This window comes from Schistocerca cancellata, chromosome 6 (genome assembly GCF_023864275.1).
Source record: "Schistocerca cancellata isolate TAMUIC-IGC-003103 chromosome 6, iqSchCanc2.1, whole genome shotgun sequence".
Taxonomy (NCBI): domain Eukaryota; kingdom Metazoa; phylum Arthropoda; class Insecta; order Orthoptera; family Acrididae; genus Schistocerca; species Schistocerca cancellata.
Window position 1 is genome coordinate 263513080 of NC_064631.1, and position 20134 is coordinate 263533213.

General features: G+C 43.7%; 1 protein-coding gene and 1 non-coding gene across 2 annotated transcripts in view; one reads left to right on the plus strand and one right to left on the minus strand.

Annotated features, from left to right (window-relative positions):
- Positions 1-20134, plus strand: part of LOC126088275 (uncharacterized) — a 181069-nt gene that overhangs the window by 103309 nt on the left and 57626 nt on the right. The window lies entirely within an intron of this gene.
- Trnas-gga (transfer RNA serine (anticodon GGA)) lies at positions 19516-19599 on the minus strand. The gene is given in 2 exon segments: positions 19516-19550; positions 19560-19599. It is a non-coding gene; the product is annotated as a tRNA-Ser (tRNA).

The window sequence follows — 20134 nt, forward strand, 5'->3', positions numbered from 1 at the left end:
ATGCCACTATTATAAAGTGAATTCCAGTTCTATGGAAAATCGCTAATTGGTCTAAGGCTTCCATTCAGTCCCGTTTTCACCCAGTCCGATGAGGCAGTTGAAGATAGCAAAACGAAAGCTGGAGTTTTAAATTTCACGTTCTAGGAATCGTTTACACACGACAATCTTGCAAACATACCGTGGAGTGATCATCGGGCAGACATCCATATGGACGACATAGTAATAAGCATCACTAGTATAGAGAAACGGTTGCAAGATTTGAAAAATAATGCTCTACGGCATTGGCCCCTTAACTACGTACATTTATCGTGAATGTCTCGCCCATCACAAAGTCCCAGGCGACTGGAAAAAAGCGCAGGCGCCTCCAGTACCCTAGTACATGAGAAGGGTATAAGAACCGACCCGCAAAGTTACAGACCAATATCCCTAACTTCGGTTTACTGCAGAATCCTTGAGCATATTCTCAGTTCGATTATAATAAACCTTCTTGGGACTGAGAAGATTAAGGTCACGGTCAGCATGGTTTTAGAAAGCATCGCTCGCGCGAAGCTCAGCTTGCCTTTATTCTGTTTCCTCACATGATATACTGGAAACTATGGATGAAGCACAACAGGTAGACTCCACATTTCTAGATTTCCAGAAGGCGTTTCACACGGTGCTCCATTGTAGGATTTTAACGGAAGTACGAGCGTATGGAAAAGTCCACAAATGTGTGAGTGACTCGAAGACTTCTTAAGTAATAGGACCCAGCATGTTGACTTCGGCGACTGGTGTTCATCAGACACAAGAGTATCGTCAGGAGTGTCCCACGGAAGTGTGAATAGGACCGTAGTTGTTCTCTATATGCATAAATGATTTGATGGATAAGGTAGGCAGTAATATGCGGTTGTTTGCTGATTATACTGTGGTATATGGTAAGGTGTCGAAGCTGAGTGACTGTAGGAAGATAGAAGACGACTTAGTCAAACTTTCTAGTTGATGTGATGAATGGCAGCTAGCTCTAAACGTGGAGAAATGTTAGTTAATTAGGATGAATAGGAAGAACAAACCTGTAATGTTCGGATACAGTATTGATGGTGTCTTGCTTGACAAAGTCAAGTCGTTTAAATATCTGGGAGTAACGTTGCAAAGCGGTATGAAATGGAACGAGCGTGTGAGAACTGCGGTAGGGAACTCGACTGATCAACTTCGGTTAATTGGGAGAATTTTACGAAAGAGTGGCTCACCCGTAAAGGAGACCGCATATAGGACGCTAGTGAGACCTACTCTTGAGTATTGCTAGAGTATTTGGAATCCGTTACCAGATCGGATTGAAGGAAGACATCGAAGCAATTCAGAGCTGGGCTCTTAGATTTGTTAGCGGTAAGTTCTAACAACACGTAAGTGTTACGGAAATGCTTCGGTACCTCAAATGGGAATCTCTGAAGGGAAGACGACTTTCTTTTCGAGAAATTCTAGTGAGAAAATTTAGAGAACCGGCATCTGAAGCTGACTGCCAAACGATTCTACTGCCGCCAACATACACTCCTGGAAATTGAAATAAGAACACCGTGAATTCATTGTCCCAGGAAGGGGAAACTTTATTGACACATTCCTGGGGTCAGATACATCACATGATCACACTGACAGAACCACAGGCACATAGACACAGGCAACAGAGCATGCACAATGTCGGCACTAGTACAGTGTATATCCACCTTTCGCAGCAATGCAGGCTGCTATTCTCCCATGGAGACGATCGTAGAGATGCTGGATGTAGTCCTGTGGAACGGCTTGCCATGCCATTTCCACCTGGCGCCTCAGTTGGACCATCGTTCGTGCTGGATGTGCAGACCGCGTGAGACGACGCTTCATCCAGTCCCAAACATGCTCAATGGGGGACAGATCCGGAGATCTTGCTGGCCAGGGTAGTTGACTTACACCTTCTAGAGCACGTTGGGTGGCACGGGATACATGCGGACGTGCATTGTCCTGTTGGAACAGCAAGTTCCCTTGCCGGTCTAGGAATGGTAGAACGATGGGTTCGATGACGGTTTGGATGTACCGTGCACTATTCAGTGTCCCCTCGACGATCACCAGTGGTGTACGGCCAGTGTAGGAGATCGCTCCCCACACCATGATGCCGGGTGTTGGCCCTGTGTGCCTCGGTCGTATGCAGTCCTGATTGTGGCGCTCACCTGCACGACGCCAAACACGCATACGACCATCATTGGCACCAAGGCAGAAGCGACTCTCATCGCTGAAGACGACACGTCTCCATTCGTCCCTCCATTCACGCCTGTCGCGACACCACTGGAGGCGGGCTGCACGATGTTGGGGCGTGAGCGGAAGACGGCCTAACGGTGTGCGGGACCGTAGCCCAGCTTCATGGAGACGGTTGCGAATGGTCCTCGCCGATACCCCAGGAGCAACAGTGTCCCTAATTTGCTGGGAAGTGGCGGTGCGGTCCCCTACGGCACTGCGTAGGATCCTACGGTCTTGGCGTGCATCCGTGCGTCGCTGCGGTCCGGTCCCAGGTCGACGGGCACGTGCACCTTCCGCCGACCACTGGCGACAACATCGATGTACTGTGGAGACCTCACGCCCCACGTGTTGAGCAATTCGGCGGTACGTCCACCCGGCCTCCCGCATGCCCACTATACGCCCTCGCTCAAAGTCCGTCAACTGCACATACGGTTCACGTCCACGCTGTCGCGGCATGCTACCAGTGTTAAAGACTGCGATGGAGCTCCGTATGCCACGGCAAACTGGCTGACACTGACGGCGGCGGTGCACAAATGCTGCGCAGCTAGCGCCATTCGACGGCCAACACCGCGGTTCCTGGTGTGTCCGCTGTGCCGTGCGTGTGATCATTGCTTGTACAGCCCTCTCGCAGTGTCCGGAGCAAGTATGGTGGGTCTGACACACCGGTGTCAATGTGTTCTTTTTTCCATTTCCAGGAGTGTACATTGTGCGCATTGACCACGAAGGTGAGATTCGAGAAATTTGGGCTCATACGGAGGCGTATAGACATTCATTTCCTTTCTCTGTTTTCGAGTGGAACGCAAAAGGAAATGACTAGGCCCGCCGCTGTGGCCGAGCGGTTCTAGGAGCTACAGTTCGGAACCGCGCTGCTGCTACGGTCGCAGGTTCGAATCCTGCCTCGGGCATGGCTGTGTGTGAAGTCCTTAGGTTAGTTAGGTTTAAGTAGTTCTAAGTCTAGGGGACTGATGACCTCAGATGTTAAGTCCCATAGTGCTCAGAGCCATTTGAACCATTTTTGAAATAACTAATAGTGGTGCAAGGTATCCTCCGCCACGCACTATACGGTGGCTTGCGGAGTATTTGTGTAGATGTAGATGTGGATGCAGAAGTACAACTGTAGGAGATGCACTGTTCTGACTGGCATGATTAAAATGTGAATCGAAAATAATTTCACAATAATTCCTTAGCTGCTTTGGTTATTTCATTTTGATTTTGTGGCGTGTATTTGGCTGCAGAATATCAGTTTGAGAATATTGTTAAAATAATATTGAACGTACAGGGTGACCATAATTAAAGTTGTAGAGAGAGAACTACTGCTCTGAATGATGTCAAATTTGGATAGCTTGTTATTGACGTAGGGGGAAAAATAAAAAAGAAGACATTAAAGAAAATTTTACTAAAAGATGGCGCCTTGAGCGTCGTAACGTAGATGTGGTCAGCTGCAAATGACATGAATACGACAGGTATGGATTAAGTTGCACGTCCCACCGAGAACAACCGTGGGACTAATGCTTGGACATGCCTGAGTTACACCGGAATACTGTATGTGGCGTTTTACGTTCGGTCTATATGACTGCTTGTAACGCACTACCCATGCAATGCAATAAAGAGACCGATGACATTATGACCGATGCTCACCTTCTTTCTGTCAAGCACTGAACAGTTGCGGTAACAGACAAACAGGCAAAAATCTCCGTTATTGTTTGATTACACGACTGCCAAACAATTACTGGTAGCAGTCACTCGTCCGCGTACGGGGCAATGAATGTGCAGCGACCAAGTATAAGGGGCAGTCGAATGAAAACGAGACAGACGGGAGGAAAGTAAGTAAACTATTTATTGTTTCAAATGTAATTACCATAAATGTTTACACATTTACCCCACTATGAGACAAAACGGTCACCGGTTAGGTAGAGAAATGTTTGCTGTTGCCTACGAGGAACCATGATTGTATGCAGGAAATTTTTGGAAATTTGTGTCAAGGTCTTATGGGACAAAACTGATGAGGTTGTAAGTAGGGTGTTTAGGTTTTTATGTTGGTAACGCCACGTAGCGCTCTGTACGAAAATCACTGAGTGCTGTGTGCAGTCTGTGGCTGGTTGGCATTGTTGAAATATTCGCTATTGTAGTGTTGGGCAGTTGGATGTGAACAGCGCGTAGCGTTGTGCAGTTGGAGGTGAGTCGCCAGCAGTGGTGGATGTGGGGAGAGAGAGATGGCAGAATTTTGAGAGCGGACGATCTGGACGAGTGTCCGCCAGAAAAAGGAAATTTGTAAGACTGGATGTCATGAATATATATATATATATATATATATATATATATATATATATATATATATATATATATATATATATATAAGTTCGAATCTTGCCTCGGGCATGAATGTGTTTGATGTCCTTAGGTTAGTTAGGTCTAATTAGTTCTAAGTTCTAGGCGACTGATGACCTCAGAATTTAAGTCGCATAGTGCTCAGAGCCATTTGAACCATCTGAACCACTATTAAGGTAAATACATTGTTTGTTCTCTATCAAAATCTTTCATTTGCTAACTATGCCTATCAGTAGTTCAGTAATTAGTGCCTTCAGTAGTTAGAATCTTTCATTTAGCTGGCAATATTGGCGCTCGCTGTATTGCAGTAGTTCGAGTAACGAAGATTTTTGTGAGGTAAATGATTCATGAAAGGTATAGGTTATTGATAGTCAGGGCCATTCTTTTGTAGGGATTATTGAAAGTCAGATTGCGTTGCGGTAAAAATATTGTGTCTCATTTAGTGATGATCAGAATAAGTAAAGAGAGAAATGTCTGAGCACGTTCAGTTTTGCTCAGCTGTTTGAAAATCAAATAACGTAAGGCGTTTACCAGCAGGGGGAGGTTTCAAGGTCATCGGTCCATAAGCTTACACACTACTTAGTCTAACTTAAACTAACTTACGCTAAGGACAACACACACGCTCATGCCCGAGGGAGGACACAAACGTCCGACGGGGGGAGCCGCGCGCGGCGTGACAAGGCGCCTAGACCAGTCGGTTACCCCGCGCGGCTGTAGGCAGGCGCTTACCTCTTCCTCTGAAGCAAATCGAAAGCCACGAATGTGTTTCTTTCTCCACATGTTTACAATCTTGTTTCAGCTAAGCTGTAGAAGTTTCGCTGGGAATGACTTAAACATCCTACAGACAGTCCCGATCTCTCCCTATGCAGTTTCCATATTTGTGGACCCCCGAAAAAAGGAATAGTATTTTAAAAGGAAAGCACGCAACTTGTACCGTAGTGCGCCAGTTTGGATGGGCACTACTAACTATATTCTCCGCTTGAGCGAACTCAGGTAAGTCCTTTTTATATTAGTAACTGAATAAATGTTTTTTAAATATGTGTACTTAAAATCTGTTCTTTTTATATGTTTATACCGTGTAATCCGAGGGGAATGCAGACAAGGTGTTCCAGCGGTGTTCCACCCGTAGCTCCGTCTAGCGGTGCGGATCACTTCAGCAGATAAAGCCGACTGTTGTTATGGGCGAGAACATCGCTCCACCATTATCTTGAACCTCAGCATTCATTTTCAATGAGTTGCAAAGCGAGAAATATTGTACAAAGTAAACAGTTACTGTTTGGCTCTCGAGCTGTTAACATATACAACATTCTGAGACAATTCTGTATCGTGAGAAAATAAAACGACCAGTTATATCGAAAAAAAAAATCTGGTGTTGAAGAAGGAAGTTTTTCATGAGTAACGTAGTTACATGAAAATTCATTTCTTTTCAAAAACAAACAAAAAACTAAACAATTTCCGAGCAAGCTTTGAAGGCCCATCGCTACTGACCGGCCGCGGTGTCATCCTCAGGCATCAGGTATCACTGTACGTGGATATGGGGGAGCATGTGGTCAGCACACCGTTCTCCCGGGCGCTGTCAGTTTTCGTGACCGTTGTCGCTACTTCTCAATGAAGTATCTCCTCAACTTGCCTCACAGGGGCTGAGTGGACCCCGCTTGCTAACAGCACTCGGTAGATGTGCACGGTGATCCATCCAAGTGCTAGCCAATTCCGACAGAGCTTAACTTCAGTGGGGTTGGATTGTTTTGAGGGAGGAGACCAGACAGCGAGGCCATCGATCTCATCGGATTAGGGAAGGACGGGGAGGGAAGTCGGCCGTGCCCTTTCGAAGGAACCATCCCGGCATTTGCCCAGAGTGATTTAGGGAAATCGCCGGCCGAAGTGGCCGTGCGGTTAAAGGCGCTGCAGTCTGGAACCGCAAGACCGCTACGGTCGCAGGTTCGAATCCTGCCTCGGGCATGGATGTTTGTGATGTCCTTAGGTTAGTTAGATTTAACTAGTTCTAAGTTCTAGGGGACTAATGACCTCAGCAGTTGAGTCCCATAGTGCTCAGAACCATTTGAACCATTTAAGGAAATCACGGAAAACCTAAATCAGGATGGCCGGACGCGGAATTGAACCGTCGTCCCCCCGAATGCGAGTCCTGTGTGCTACCGATAACTTCAGTGATCTGATGGGAACAGGTGTTACCTTTGCGGCAAGGTTGTTGACATTTTTAACAAAGTGTGACAAATGTTTATGCTTGAAGTTGATACCGAGAATTAACGAGAAAGGAGAGCCCGTAGAACGTCATGTTTTTGAAAAGTATTTTATTACGTAACTCACAAGTTTGAGGAAACTGAATTTTTCATAGCTTTGATTTGAAAGTGTTCATAAAGAATAATTTTCTGAAACCAGTGATTTCTTTATATTCAATGAGTCCAAAAATGATGAAAACAAAACTTAAGAAAAACAATCAGAGATAAATAGTTGTAAATTCCAAATTTCTAAAAAATACTTGAGGTCAGTTTTGATCGACGTGGTAGCAAGGTATCTATCTAAGCATAGATTACATGAACTTTTGCCGTTGGTTTTTAAGGACGTAAGCTATTTAGGTGTACAGAGAGTGGCACTCGAAGTTAATTAAGTACATACTCAGCTCGCATAATCAAGTAGCTGAAATACTACGGCTAACGATGTTTAAATATTGGATCCACGACATTACAGCGCAGATAAAAAATATCGCTGATTGGTAGAATTTGTTTTAAGTCCAAGATTCATTGTTTTACCTAATTTTCTGCTGCTTGTGACCTATGACGACGAATTATGAGACGCAATTTAACCCATTCTTTCTCTTTGGGCCAAATAAATCGACCCTGCGCAATATATTCAACCTAATCCAGAATAATAATACCAACATAAAGCAATATAAAAAAAGAAACAAAACTTTGTATGAGGCTTCGTCCCAATGCGACAAACACGATCACATCTGTCAACTGAGGAGTATTCTACCAAGTAAGGCAGCTTATTCCTGTCTTAATACATCATATAACAGGATGGGGTACCTCAGTACCCCACCGCAGAAATACGGGTTAATTTTTTTCTCGTGATAACCATCTGACCACAGTGTGTAAAAGATGAAATGTATGTACAGTACCCATGTCCTCACACAGAATTTTGAGTGGACGCTCACTTAATGGTCGAGATTTTATGAAGTTAATGATTTTGATGATGTCTTCAAGAGCATTCTTATAACTGCGGAATACATTTTGCAGCAAGTGCCTGCCTTTGGTCCATGCAATGGCCACTGTAACAGTTTTGCGCGCTATTTTTATTAAGGTATAGGCCCTCGTGTCAGCACAGTGAAACTTTCGTATTTATGTGCTGTCATGATCGAACGTCATGCATTGGTTCATCAACACAGATATCAATTCAGATGTCCCATGGCATTTTATTCTCTTGAAGAATGGAATTTAAGTATCAAGTATTTCAAATCCCAGAATGAGATTTTCACTCTGCAGCGGAGTGTGCGCTGATATGAAACTTCGAGTCTCGGTCGGGCACACAGTCTTATTTCAAATCCAATAATACTTTCTGATAGAGTTTTTAATTAAAGAAGATTCTCTAGCAATGTGTTTTCGTGCTGATACCTACTACAATTAACACTGCGAGTCCAGCTACATCTTTAGATTCGTCCATTTGTAACGAAAATCTGCCTCATTTGATGCGAAAAATAAGTTCACTCTTTATATTGGTGGCTAAATCTCGATGCGCTGAGCTACCGTGTCATCTGAAAGTTGTGTCTCAACAATTTCTCTACCTGCTTACCATATGCAGAGTGGAAGATTTAATAAGAATTTACGGAACTGAATATACTTCACCACGCTGATTCTGTTAGTTTCAGGTCCCATAGCCCTTTTGTAGAATAATTCATAATGATGTGCAACAAGTCATTTTACAGTCACATTAGACATTCACGTTAGACATTCACACAGCTGAGACCACGCGTTCCTTAGACCATATGCTCAGACAGTTTCAGTCAACAACTTCCGAAATTTTCTAAGGGGAAATCATTATACGGACCACTTACAATTACTTTTGTTACATACAACTGTGAGTTAGTAATTCCCACCCACCATCTGTTACACATTACAAAAACAGAAACTCTTCTACGGAATAAAAGGAAATGCCAAGAAGAAACTTTTTCAGTTCGTTTTCAAATTTAACTTTGCTGTCTGTCAGATATTCTATGTCATCGGATAAGTGATCAATAATTGTGGTGGTATCGTTGTGCACACCTTTTTGTGCTAAAAACAGCCGTTATTGTCATTTTTCTTCTGGTATTGTAATTATATATATCACTGTTCCTTTTGAACTGCAGTGAATTATTTAGAACCAACCTCATGAAGGAATAAATATACTGTTAGGTTGATATCTGACCAAGTAAAAAGCCCCAGCTGCTTTCTCATTCACGGTTTTTTTGTTTGAGCTACAAACGTAGACCATGCTAGTTCAGTAAAATCTCGTCCACTATGGCCGCCAAATATCAAATGACGTATATCGTCGCCGGGAAGCGTCAGCGAACAAGTTGTTACCGTCCTCTAGACGTTTGATTCAAAGACTGAAACACCCCGTGTAAAGGAGGAGCCTGTAGTGGTTAATAAAAAAAGAAAAGAGAGAAGAAAAGAAAAAAAAGGTTGAAAATGTGGGAAGAAATGGTGAATAAAAAGGGGGTTTTAAAATCGTAAATGACCGTGAAAAAATGAAAGAATGAAATGCAAATCGGACTTCGTATTACAGAAAAGCTATAGTGGGGGTGGTCCTTGTGGCGTTTTTGAGCAAAAGTTAAACCAATTTCCACTACAAAACTTACTGAAAAGAAACAGGGAATAACAAAATGCAACTGACAGGGGGAAGTGGCGTAGATAAATCATCCTTTACCAGGTTAACTTGTCTTCTTTCGTGGGGCGTCCAGGTCTTCAAAAATCTCCTTCATTTCGGCGTGAAAAGTCTGCTCCGAAATCTTGCAATCGTCCAGGAATCACTAATTTATATCAATTAAAATCATCTTGATACTGTATGCTATTTAATTTACTTTGCTACTTCCATCCTCCGAATTTCTTAACAACTTCCACAATATGTCTACACATTAAAATCAGATCAAGACTAACTAAAAAGTTTTTTTTAACGTCTTCATCAGATCACGTCTGCCTTAAGCTTCGGCTATCAAGAGACAAAACAAGAAACGGATAGAAAAACAAAAAAGAGTTACAATTTTAGTATTTTCTCTGCCGTCGAGCGCTCATACCGCTGCGACGGCACAATTCATGTCTGAGGGAACGAGTGCAGCGCGGCGAAATTCAAAGTCCCGCTACAAGCCCAAGCTACACCAACAATCAGGGACCCATGGTCTCCCGTTGCTCGTCACACAGTAATTGAGATTAGTTTCATGTCTTACGGCCATTTATCCCTGTGTCTGTATTGCACTGACACTTTCTACAGAACAGCACCCTGTACGTCTTGTTTGGAGACAAATGTTCCATTGACTCACGATTGACAACGGCAATGCTCTTTTTACTCTTTGTCCTGAAGACTGCATTCACTACTGCTTGGTTTTATCTGCGTTAACAGTGATACACAGCTGTACTGTGGATAAGTTTACTGATGATCATTGGTCGATATGCAACTGATTCACTGACTGAAATGAAAGGGCGGCGCAATGTCACTATGAGGAAATGTGCCTGCAGAGAGGTCAGCCACATCACAGTATGTGTTTCGTCTGAGGGTTATTGAATTACTCTGTGTTTTGTGATAATCGTTTTGGTGAATGCATATTACAGGTCCTTCCGCTGTTATGTGACAAAGCGAATGAATCGTGATTACAATATAGGGTGGCCGGTTTAAACATGTAATAGTATAAAATGTAGTCACTTGAAAAGTAATTGAGGTGTTTATTGGCGATTTGCTTCTATACGTACGGTAACTCAAAAGATTTTCTGTGTTTTCTAGCGACATTTGATAATGCGTAACCGCTTTGTTAATTAAACACACCTCAGTAGCCATGTGGGCTGCACAGCACAAGGAGTTCTATGTGCTTTCTCTCGCAGAGCTTAATTGTGTTACACTGGCACAACGTCGTTTATGGCCTTTGTAGCACTGCCACCAACTGACAATGTTCACACTTCCGTAAGAATCAGGAAGTGGGACAAGCGGATTCGGAAAACTGGGGGTTCGTTTTCGATATCGGGCCATCACACCAAGCACGCAGTCCCGGAGGGCTACTGTTGAATTAATCCGCATGTACTTCCAGCGGAACCCTCGTAAGTCAATCCGACAAGCAAGTAGGCAGCTACAGTTACCCTGTGATCTTGCAGACCTGCGCAATCGCAATCGTGTAGCTTTGCAAATGTTAACACCTGCAATTCTGCAAAACTCGTGGAGCGAAGTGGAATACATATTACATGTCTGTCGCGCCACTAATAATGCCCATATCGAGGTATATTAGGTGTGTAAAAATATTTTGAGTTACTATACTAGTAGAAACATGGGCTCTGCAAAGGGCGAGAAGCGAACTTTACCGTAGTGCTACCACTGGCTACTCAGCTGAATTGCTCAGACCAAAAGTGAGCAAATAGAAGCAGAAGTAGTGTCTGGTGTACGTCATTGAACTGAGGACTGTTATGTATAAACATTGTACTAGGCAATGTCTGATTATCCAACGTGTCTACGCAGCTGAACATCGACTGCTACGAATACCACCTTGGCACACAGTAAACAAGAAATACACGAAGCAGGCAACATAGTTCCGCTACATATAATATCAGCCACGTTACGAGAATGCAACTGCCACAGATACTTCAATACAAGCAAGACACATCTTGTTTCTTGACCAGGCCATCGAAAGTATTAGCCAGTCACAATGCAAATACTGCTACGACTCAAAAATGACTGCGATATACACGGAATACAGTTGACTTCCAGAAACAGAGAAGACAGCTCAACTCCGCTACTCGTTCATTTATTGGAAGATAAAAGAGAATCAGAACAGCCTTTTACTCTTTCCCCTCTCAATACGTGTGTCACTCCCCGAGACACCCATTTCACGCACGCTGCCCCATGCCGTGATCTTTGCGCCATCCTCTGTATGATACCTAATCCGCAGTACAGCTATGAGTGTGCAGCATTAGTGATCTACACCATTTCATACAGAAGTTGTGACCAACTTTGCATTAATTTCGGTAAAGCTCTCTTCAGAGCAATAAAAATCAGTAAGTAAAACTGGCATCTGTATCTGTTTACAGTGCTATTTGCAGGATTGACAGTCTAGTTTTGCGGTTCATCCCTGTCTGTCCTTTGCCTTCACTTTTTATAGTTTCTCCAGGTGCATACTCATTCAGATTCACCTCGCGCTCCCAGCGCGTCACAAACGACTGTTTTATTGTGGCTTCGAAGCCACACACAGAATGAGAAACGTGCGAAGGAAGAAGCTAACCGTTGGCCAGTGTAATACGAAAATACTACAAGTAACCGAGATCCTTTTTGTCAAATATTTAGTATGCGCAGTCTACTTCGTGTGCATTTCTCGAAGGATATGACATGTCTTTTCGATGAGCATCCTGAGAGATGTAGAAGGCCACTTTCTTGAGAATGGTGTTGTTCAGCATAGTCGTGGGTGTTCCCGTTCGCTAAGGACTGCCAATGTCGATACGAAGTAACTTCACGTTGATGCACGCAGAACTAATCTATCATGAAACACACGATGTGGAAGTTGAATGCCTTTTAGACTCATGGTACCTGTTTCTTACAACTCAAGATGAAGTGCAGTTTGCTAAGGAGGTTATTATGCATGATGTTAAGGTTCCAGTTCTTCAACTGTGACTCAGAGACCAGGAAACAGCCTTCAATATTGTCGACTGGCAGTTGTGTTTTCATTAGATGGACTCTGTTCATGTTATATAGTATCCACAAACGTTAATATTCGCGAAAGAATTCTTTCTCTGTGACTGGTATGAAACGTTCTGAGAGATGATGACTTCAACCCATACTCATGTCTTTGGCTGACAGCGCTCTTACGACTCCGCTGTCCAGGCACGCCTTAACAGCCCGCGTCCAGGATAATACTCTGCCAGTTCGTCTGCTCCACTTGACAAGTGTCACAGAGGCTCTCCTCAATTAGCTGCTTGTGTAGCAGGCCTAAGAGACATGGAGAAAATGGGTTGGTTCCATACAGAAACCCTCAATTTGCTGCAGGTAACGTAATCTGATTGGACAGATGGAGATTTGAACTATTCTCTAGTGTTTCAGCTATCAGACCTAAGTCATCTTCTTCTGTCTGATTATGTGTAAGCCTATATGTCTCTGCACTCGAATGCAATTTAATTGGTTAACCTGGATTTGGTTAAGAATGATTTAGAAGTAATAGGCTTAACATCAGAAGAGGCACCAATGTTAGCACTGAATAGGGGATCATGGAGGAATTTTATAAGGGGGACTATGCTCCAGACTGAACGCTGAAAGGCATAATCAGTCTTAAATGATGATGACCGATTCTTAGATATGAGCAACACCCCATCTTCAGCTAGTGGCAAACGAAGGTGATATATGATAACTTTGTGACATAAATACCGGAGTCCATAATCAAACTCCTCAGAGTCATGCAGCCGCTTCGAAGAACAGCAGTAAATGTAACTTTCATCACGGTATTTGACCGAAAAGTCTTGAAATTTATTATCACATTACAGTGTGGAAATGCCATAAGTTAAATTCCAAATATCACTGCATTATCTCTTGGAGCTAGAGGATGAGGTAGTGTTGCTTATGATCCGTACTCCAAACCAGTCCTATGTTCCGCGACTACTTTGCTACTACGCGGAAGCAGTTGGCTGTATACCTTTTCTCTCTCATTGTTGTCAGTTACAGAGACAATTCGTATCCCATATATACTCATCAGAACCACTTATACTATACTTCTCTTGTTACCATGTGCAAATAGACGTCTTTTGCCAAAGCTCAGCACAATTTACAAAGATTCATCTCGTAAACACACTAATAGAGTAATTGTATTTGCAACGGAATCCTGAAACAGAGTCTTTCTAAACAAGCAATGGAGGCCATGAAAAAGCTCATTCTCAATATAAAAATAAAATTAAATTTCTTCACATGCAAGCCGACTTCCATTTCATCAATGATGGCCCTTTAGTAGCGCATATTAACACGCGCTCTATTTGTGATTCTGTGACACTCACGTGGCGTGGAAATCTTAGACCATTCAGCGTGGTTCATGGCTCAGATTTCAAAACGGTAACCCAAGCACTTGTATCTGTAGGAGGTGAAGTGATTGTGAAGTTAATATGGAGGATATACTACCTCATCCGATTACGGAGAAGAATTGAATAAATCTATTGTAGACGCTCTTAAAAGCGTGCTGATTCCATGAGCTTTCACTGCTACTGCCGATAAAAGAGTTTCTTCCCAAACCGATATGTGCATGGAGGATACACGTAAAATAACATACTCTACAGTGACTGTATCCCTTAATAGTGGGTCGCAGGTTCGAATCCTGCCTTGGGCATGGATGTACGTGATGTCTATAGGTTAGTTAGGTTTAAGTAGTTCTAAGTTCTAGGGGACTGAGACCTCAGATGTTAAGTCCCATAGTGCTCAGAGCCATTTGAACCATTTGAACCTTATTAGTGAAATGTGGCATATGGAGGACAGAGTACTATTTAACGACCCATTTCCCTATGAGGAAAAAACAGCAGTTAACGTTTTGTCGCAGCTTGTTCGCTGTTTTAAGTCCTTGCAAATTTATGAGTATTTAACGTTGCAAATTTATGAGTATTTAACGACGTCAGCAGCTTTCACAACAGATCAGTGTTCTAATATAATGGCAGCTCTGAAAGCACTAGATTTACTTGTACCTGTCACTGTCATAGCACTTCACTCAAGTATACACAAAAGTCGGAGGTTTTAGCATCGCAGCGAGAACCAACTCATGTATGAGAGACAATAAACTCGTGTAAAGCACTAGTGACGTATTGGTACAGAGTTGATCTTTCAAAGAGGTTCACAGACTCACTCAAATAAGAGGTCGAAGTCCATGCTGCTTTCAGAACGTGATACTCTGTTCAAGGTTCAGTAGTTACAACCACAAAAGGTGCTGACTTCAGAATGTAGACAAACGGACCCTAAAGAACTTATCACGTCCTGCAAGCCATTCAAAGAAGCTAGTAATAATCTTGAATAAGACAGTTATCCATCCCTCCATTTTCTACTTCTCTGGCGGCGTAAACCTCTGGATGATCACTTGAGTCTTAATGAATTACATAATGATGCCATGACAATACTTAAAATTAAAATGCAAAAGCTACATAGACGGATGGAATCACACGATTGAAGTTCACTTTCACCACAAGATCATAACATTTTTTTGTATCCCTCGTATCGAGATCTTTCGATTCTCAGCACTGAAGACAGAGACATTTTTTTCAAAGAGGCTGGTGCTAGTGTGTAAACATTTCAAGTAAGTAAACAACTGTATAAGCCTATCATTCTATACTAGAAATTGCCATTTAAGTCTTTATAGTTAATCGTGGTTCGCAGGACAGTACATCAGGCCCGTCGAAACTGCCGCATCAGTTGGAATTGCAGAAGTGCGAGAAGTCTGGACCATGTGGACCAACACCGCGAAGTATTGTTGTACCTCTCTATTGCTGCTTCGAAAAGGATCCTTCTCCGGAACATGTAGCTGAGAGCACAAGTCGTCTGGACTCTAATGTTGGGGATGATACAATATTGGTTCAAAGTAAGAATAATCCGATAAATACCCTTGATTTAGGTTAATAATGTGATATAATGTTATTTAAGTTTAATGATACTTTTGAACGATCTCCTAAAAACACCTAGGTGGTGGCCCAACGTCTCTCAGGTACACTACTGGCCATTAAAATTGCTACACCACGAAGATGACGTGCTACAGACGCGAAATTTAACCGACAGGAAGAAGATGCTGTGATATGCAAATGATTAGCTTTTCAGGGCATTCACACAAGGTTGGCGCTGGTGGCGACACCTACAACGTGCTGACATGAGGAAAGTTTCCAACCCATTTCTCATACACAAACAGCAGTTGACCGGCGTTGCCTGGTGAAACGTTGTTGTGATGCCTCGTGTAAGGAGGAGAAATGCGTACCATCACGTTTCCGACTTTGATAAAGGTCGGATTGTAGCCTATCGCGATTGCGGTTTATCGTATCGCGACATTGCTGCTCGCGTTGGGCGAGATCCAATGACTGTTAGCAGAATATGGAATCGGTGAGTTCAGGAGGGTACTACGGAACGCCGTGCTGGATCCCAACGGCCTCGTATCACTAGCAGTCGAGATGACAGGCATCTTATCCGCATGGCTGTAACGGATCGTGCAGCCACGTCTCGATCCCTGAGTCAACACATGGGGAGATTTGTAAGACAACAACCATCTGCACGAACAGTTCGACGACGTTTGCAGCAACATGGACTATCAGCTCGGAGACCATGGCTGCGGTTATCCTTGACGCTGCATTACAGAAAGGAGCGCCTGCGATGGTGTACTCAACGACGAACCTGGGTGCACGAATGGCAAAACGTCATTTTTCCGGATGAATCCAGGTTCTGTTTACAGCACTTGATGGTCGTACCCGTGTTTGGCGACATGCACATTGGAAGCATGTATTCGTCATCGCCATACTGGCGTATCACCCGGCGTGATGATATGGGGTGCCATTGGTTACACGTCTCGATCACCTCTTGTTCGCATTGACGGCACTTTGAACAGTGGACGTTACATTTCAGAGGTGTTACGACCCGTGGCTCTACCCTTCATTCTTGATGAACTGTGGTATCGTGTTGAAGCTGCATGGGCAGCTGTATCCGTACACGCCATCCAAGCCCTATTTGACTCAATGCCCAGGCGTATCAAGGGAGTTATTACAGCCAGAGGCGGTTGTTCTGGGTACTGATTTCTCAGGATCTATGCACCCAAATTGCGTGAAAATGTAATCAGATGTCAGTTCTAGTATAAAATATTTGTCCAATGAATACCCGTTTATGATCTGCATTTCTTCTTGGTGTAGCAATTTTAATGACCAGTAGTGTATTTCTTACACTTCCCATTACAAACGGCAAAGAGGTATCGCAATACTCGCAAGCGTATTTAAGTGACACCTGGCTGGCTTTAACAAACGCAGCTAGGAGCAGGCATTTTAAAGAAATCTACATGACCAACAGTTGTTTTGGGCAGCTTTACGAGGGTTGAAATTTCCTTGATGGATATGTTACTCAGGTCACCTGTAGTGAATAGTCCACATTCGAAGTTAGTGATCATTCCTGATATATCGATTCTGCTGTTACAGCTTCTCTACTGACAAAACAATACTTCCTGTGGGTCTGGCTCTCGTGACAGCTAATGGTCAATTGTGCATTACGTAGGGGCGACCGGATATCTTTGAGCAGATAGTGTATTACCCACGTCACCCTACAGGATAATATACTAACGTCACGTACCTTGATCTCGAAAATGGGATTGTTTGGAGCAAGGGAAGTAGCTACACGGGTAGTGCAACGACATCTGGAAAACCACCGACTGTCGGCAGGGCGACCATGGTTGCATCTCTTGGTGCAGCACCAGAGAGCAGGCCGACCGATGTGGCCGAGTGGTTCTAGGCGTTTCAGTCTGGAACCGCGCGACCGCTACGGTCGCAGGTTCGAATCCTGCCTCGGGCATGGATGTGTGTGATGTCCTTAGGTTATTTATGTTTTAGTTCTAAGTTCTAGAGGACTTATGACCTCAGATGTTAAGTCCCATAGTGCTCAGAGCCATTTGAACCATTTGACCCAGAGAGCGGCGCGCAGTCTGTGGTGCGTCCAGTTATAACATTCGACGGAGGAGAGGCACCACGTTGTCTTTTAAGATGACTCCCAGCTTTGGGCTTAGCATCACGAGGGACGAATTCTTCTGGAGAGACTCCGAGGAGAGCGGGAGTTACCATATTTCACTTGTCATGCTCGTAATGGTCCAATATCTGGCCTACTGGTACGGGATGTCATTGGGTGCAGCCCATCTTTCGTAATTTTGGCAGCAGCCGTTTCATTTCCGTTGTGTTAAAGTCGGTGGTTGTGCCGTATCGTCGATGGCTCTGTGATGCTATCCTTCAGCAATATAATGCAACATGTCTTATCCTGGCTACTTTCTTCAGACATCTCACCCTTTGGAAAAATCTTAGCATAGGTTTGCAGAGGCTTGCACGCAGTCACTCGCCATTCGCTGCGCTTGATGAGCTCTGATTTACAGTTGAGGCAGCATCTGTCATTCTAGCTCAGGGTGACCCTACGTCCCGCCGGCTTAGAACATTTTTTTCTGCCACAGGTGGCAGCTCGGTGTACTAATCTTAGCACGCTGTACACTCGCGAATCATCTAGAAACTGAATCACATATTGTTCCTACAATAGCGTATGCACATAACAACTAAAATTTGGTGCTGCAATTTTGGTGGCCAGCAATCTTCTGCGCAAAAAGACCACGAAAGTAAATTAGGTTCAAAATGGTTCAAATGGCTCTGAGCACTATGGGGCTCAACTACTGAGGTCATAAGTCCCCTAGAACGTAGAACTACTTAAACCTAACTAACCTAAGGACATCACACACATCCAAGCCCGCGGCACGATTCGAACCTGCAACCGTAGCGGTCTCGCGGTTCCAGACAGTAGCACCTAGAACCGCTCGGCCACTCCAGTCGGCAAGTAAATTAGGGATGTTCGAGCTAAACAGTAGTTCAGTGGAACAAAAAGGGGACAGTGACTGTGGCACTAGAAGTATTCTCCGTCACACATCATAAGGTGTCTTCCAGAGTATAGTTCTAAAATTAGATGTAGAAGTTGCAGCACCCGTCCAAGAAGTTTTCTTTGATCGTTCCCCTTTTACATATTTATTCGTCTCGGCAAGACTTTATATTTCACTGTCAAATAAAGGCTGTTAAAAACAGTACGCACGGTTTTTAGGGGTAGCAGTACGGACCGAAACGAGGAAAAAATTCTCCAGTAAACGTAAGCTCTAAAATACGTCCCGCGTCCGGCTATCCTGATTTAGGTTTTCCGTGATTTCCCTAAATCGCTCCAGGCAAATGCCGGGATGGTTCCTTTGAAAGGGCACGGCCGACTTCCTTTCCCGACGTTCCCTAATCCGATGAGACCGATGACCTCGCTGTTTGGTCTCTTCCCCCAAACAACCCAACCCTCTAAAATACGTGTCTTAGGAGCTACGTGCACTTGTTCATCTTCGCCGCTGCTAAACACATCATTTCTACTGCAAGCTGTTTGCTATTACGAACGACCTACAGAATGCAGTAAACAAATGAGGGCATCTTCCTCTGCTATTGTCATTTGATACAGCATGCAGTAAACATCTGACAGTGCTGTTACTGAAAACCGTATAAACAGTTCTGCGTAAGTACAGCCCATTATTGGTGTTTTGCCTTTAAAGAGCGCAATTGGCCAATTCCTTTTGCTGCCTACCTTGCTGCCCACACTTCCCTCATTCGCTCGCTGCGTTTCTGTTTCTCGTCCTCTGTCCATGCTTCTTGTCGGCTTCGTGTCTTCGGCTTCATCTTGATTGCCTTTTTGGTTGCCCATATTTCTTTCATCTTCCGGCTGTGATCTTACTTCCGTTCTTCGGTCCATTTTACGCCTGTTCGTTTGTCACACTGGATCTCATGTAGTTTAGTTTTCTTAATGATGTTTCTGAATTTTATTCTGCCGTTTATTGTGTCTGCTGTGATGATGAGTTAGTTCAGTCTGTGTGATGGCATTCTGTATAGGTGCAAATGGTGCAAATGGCTCTGAGCACTATGGGACTCAACTGCTGTGGTCATAAGTCCCCTAGAACTTAGAACTACTTAAACCTAACTAACCTAAGGACATCACACACATCCATGCCCGAGGCAGGATTCGAACCTGCGACCGTAGCGGTCGTGCGGTTCCAGACTGTAGCGCCTTTAACCGCTCGGCCACTCAGGCCGGCTCTGTATAGGTGTCCATAGAATTGTAGTCTGCGTTTTCTAATCTTTTCTGTGATTGTCTCCGTATGTTTGTATAGTTCCTCTGTAGGTTTCTTGATCTATATTCCATTGTTGTTAGTTGCGCCAAATATTTTCCCAAGTATTTTCCGTTCTACTTTTCCTAGTTGTCTGATACGTGTTTTTCCTAGGATTAGTGTGGTCTCTGCTGCATATAGTGCCTCGGGGAGCACCACCGTGTCGTAGTGGCGTAATGTGGCTTTTTGTGAGATAGACTTCTTGTTGTAATGATTCCACACTACTTTGTATGCCTTGTCCAGTTTAGTTTTTCTTTATTCGTTTGAGTCTCTGTTATGTTCGCTCGTTTGTAGTGTTTCACCGATGTATTTGAAATTTGCCGTTTTGTAAATCGCGCCGTACTTTGTGTTCAGAGATGAGAGTTTCTTTGTAATCATAAACTGTGTCTTTTCGTAAGAGATCTGTTGTCCAGTTTTGGAAGCGATTTCGTCTAGTTTTTCAATAGCGTCTTTTGTTTC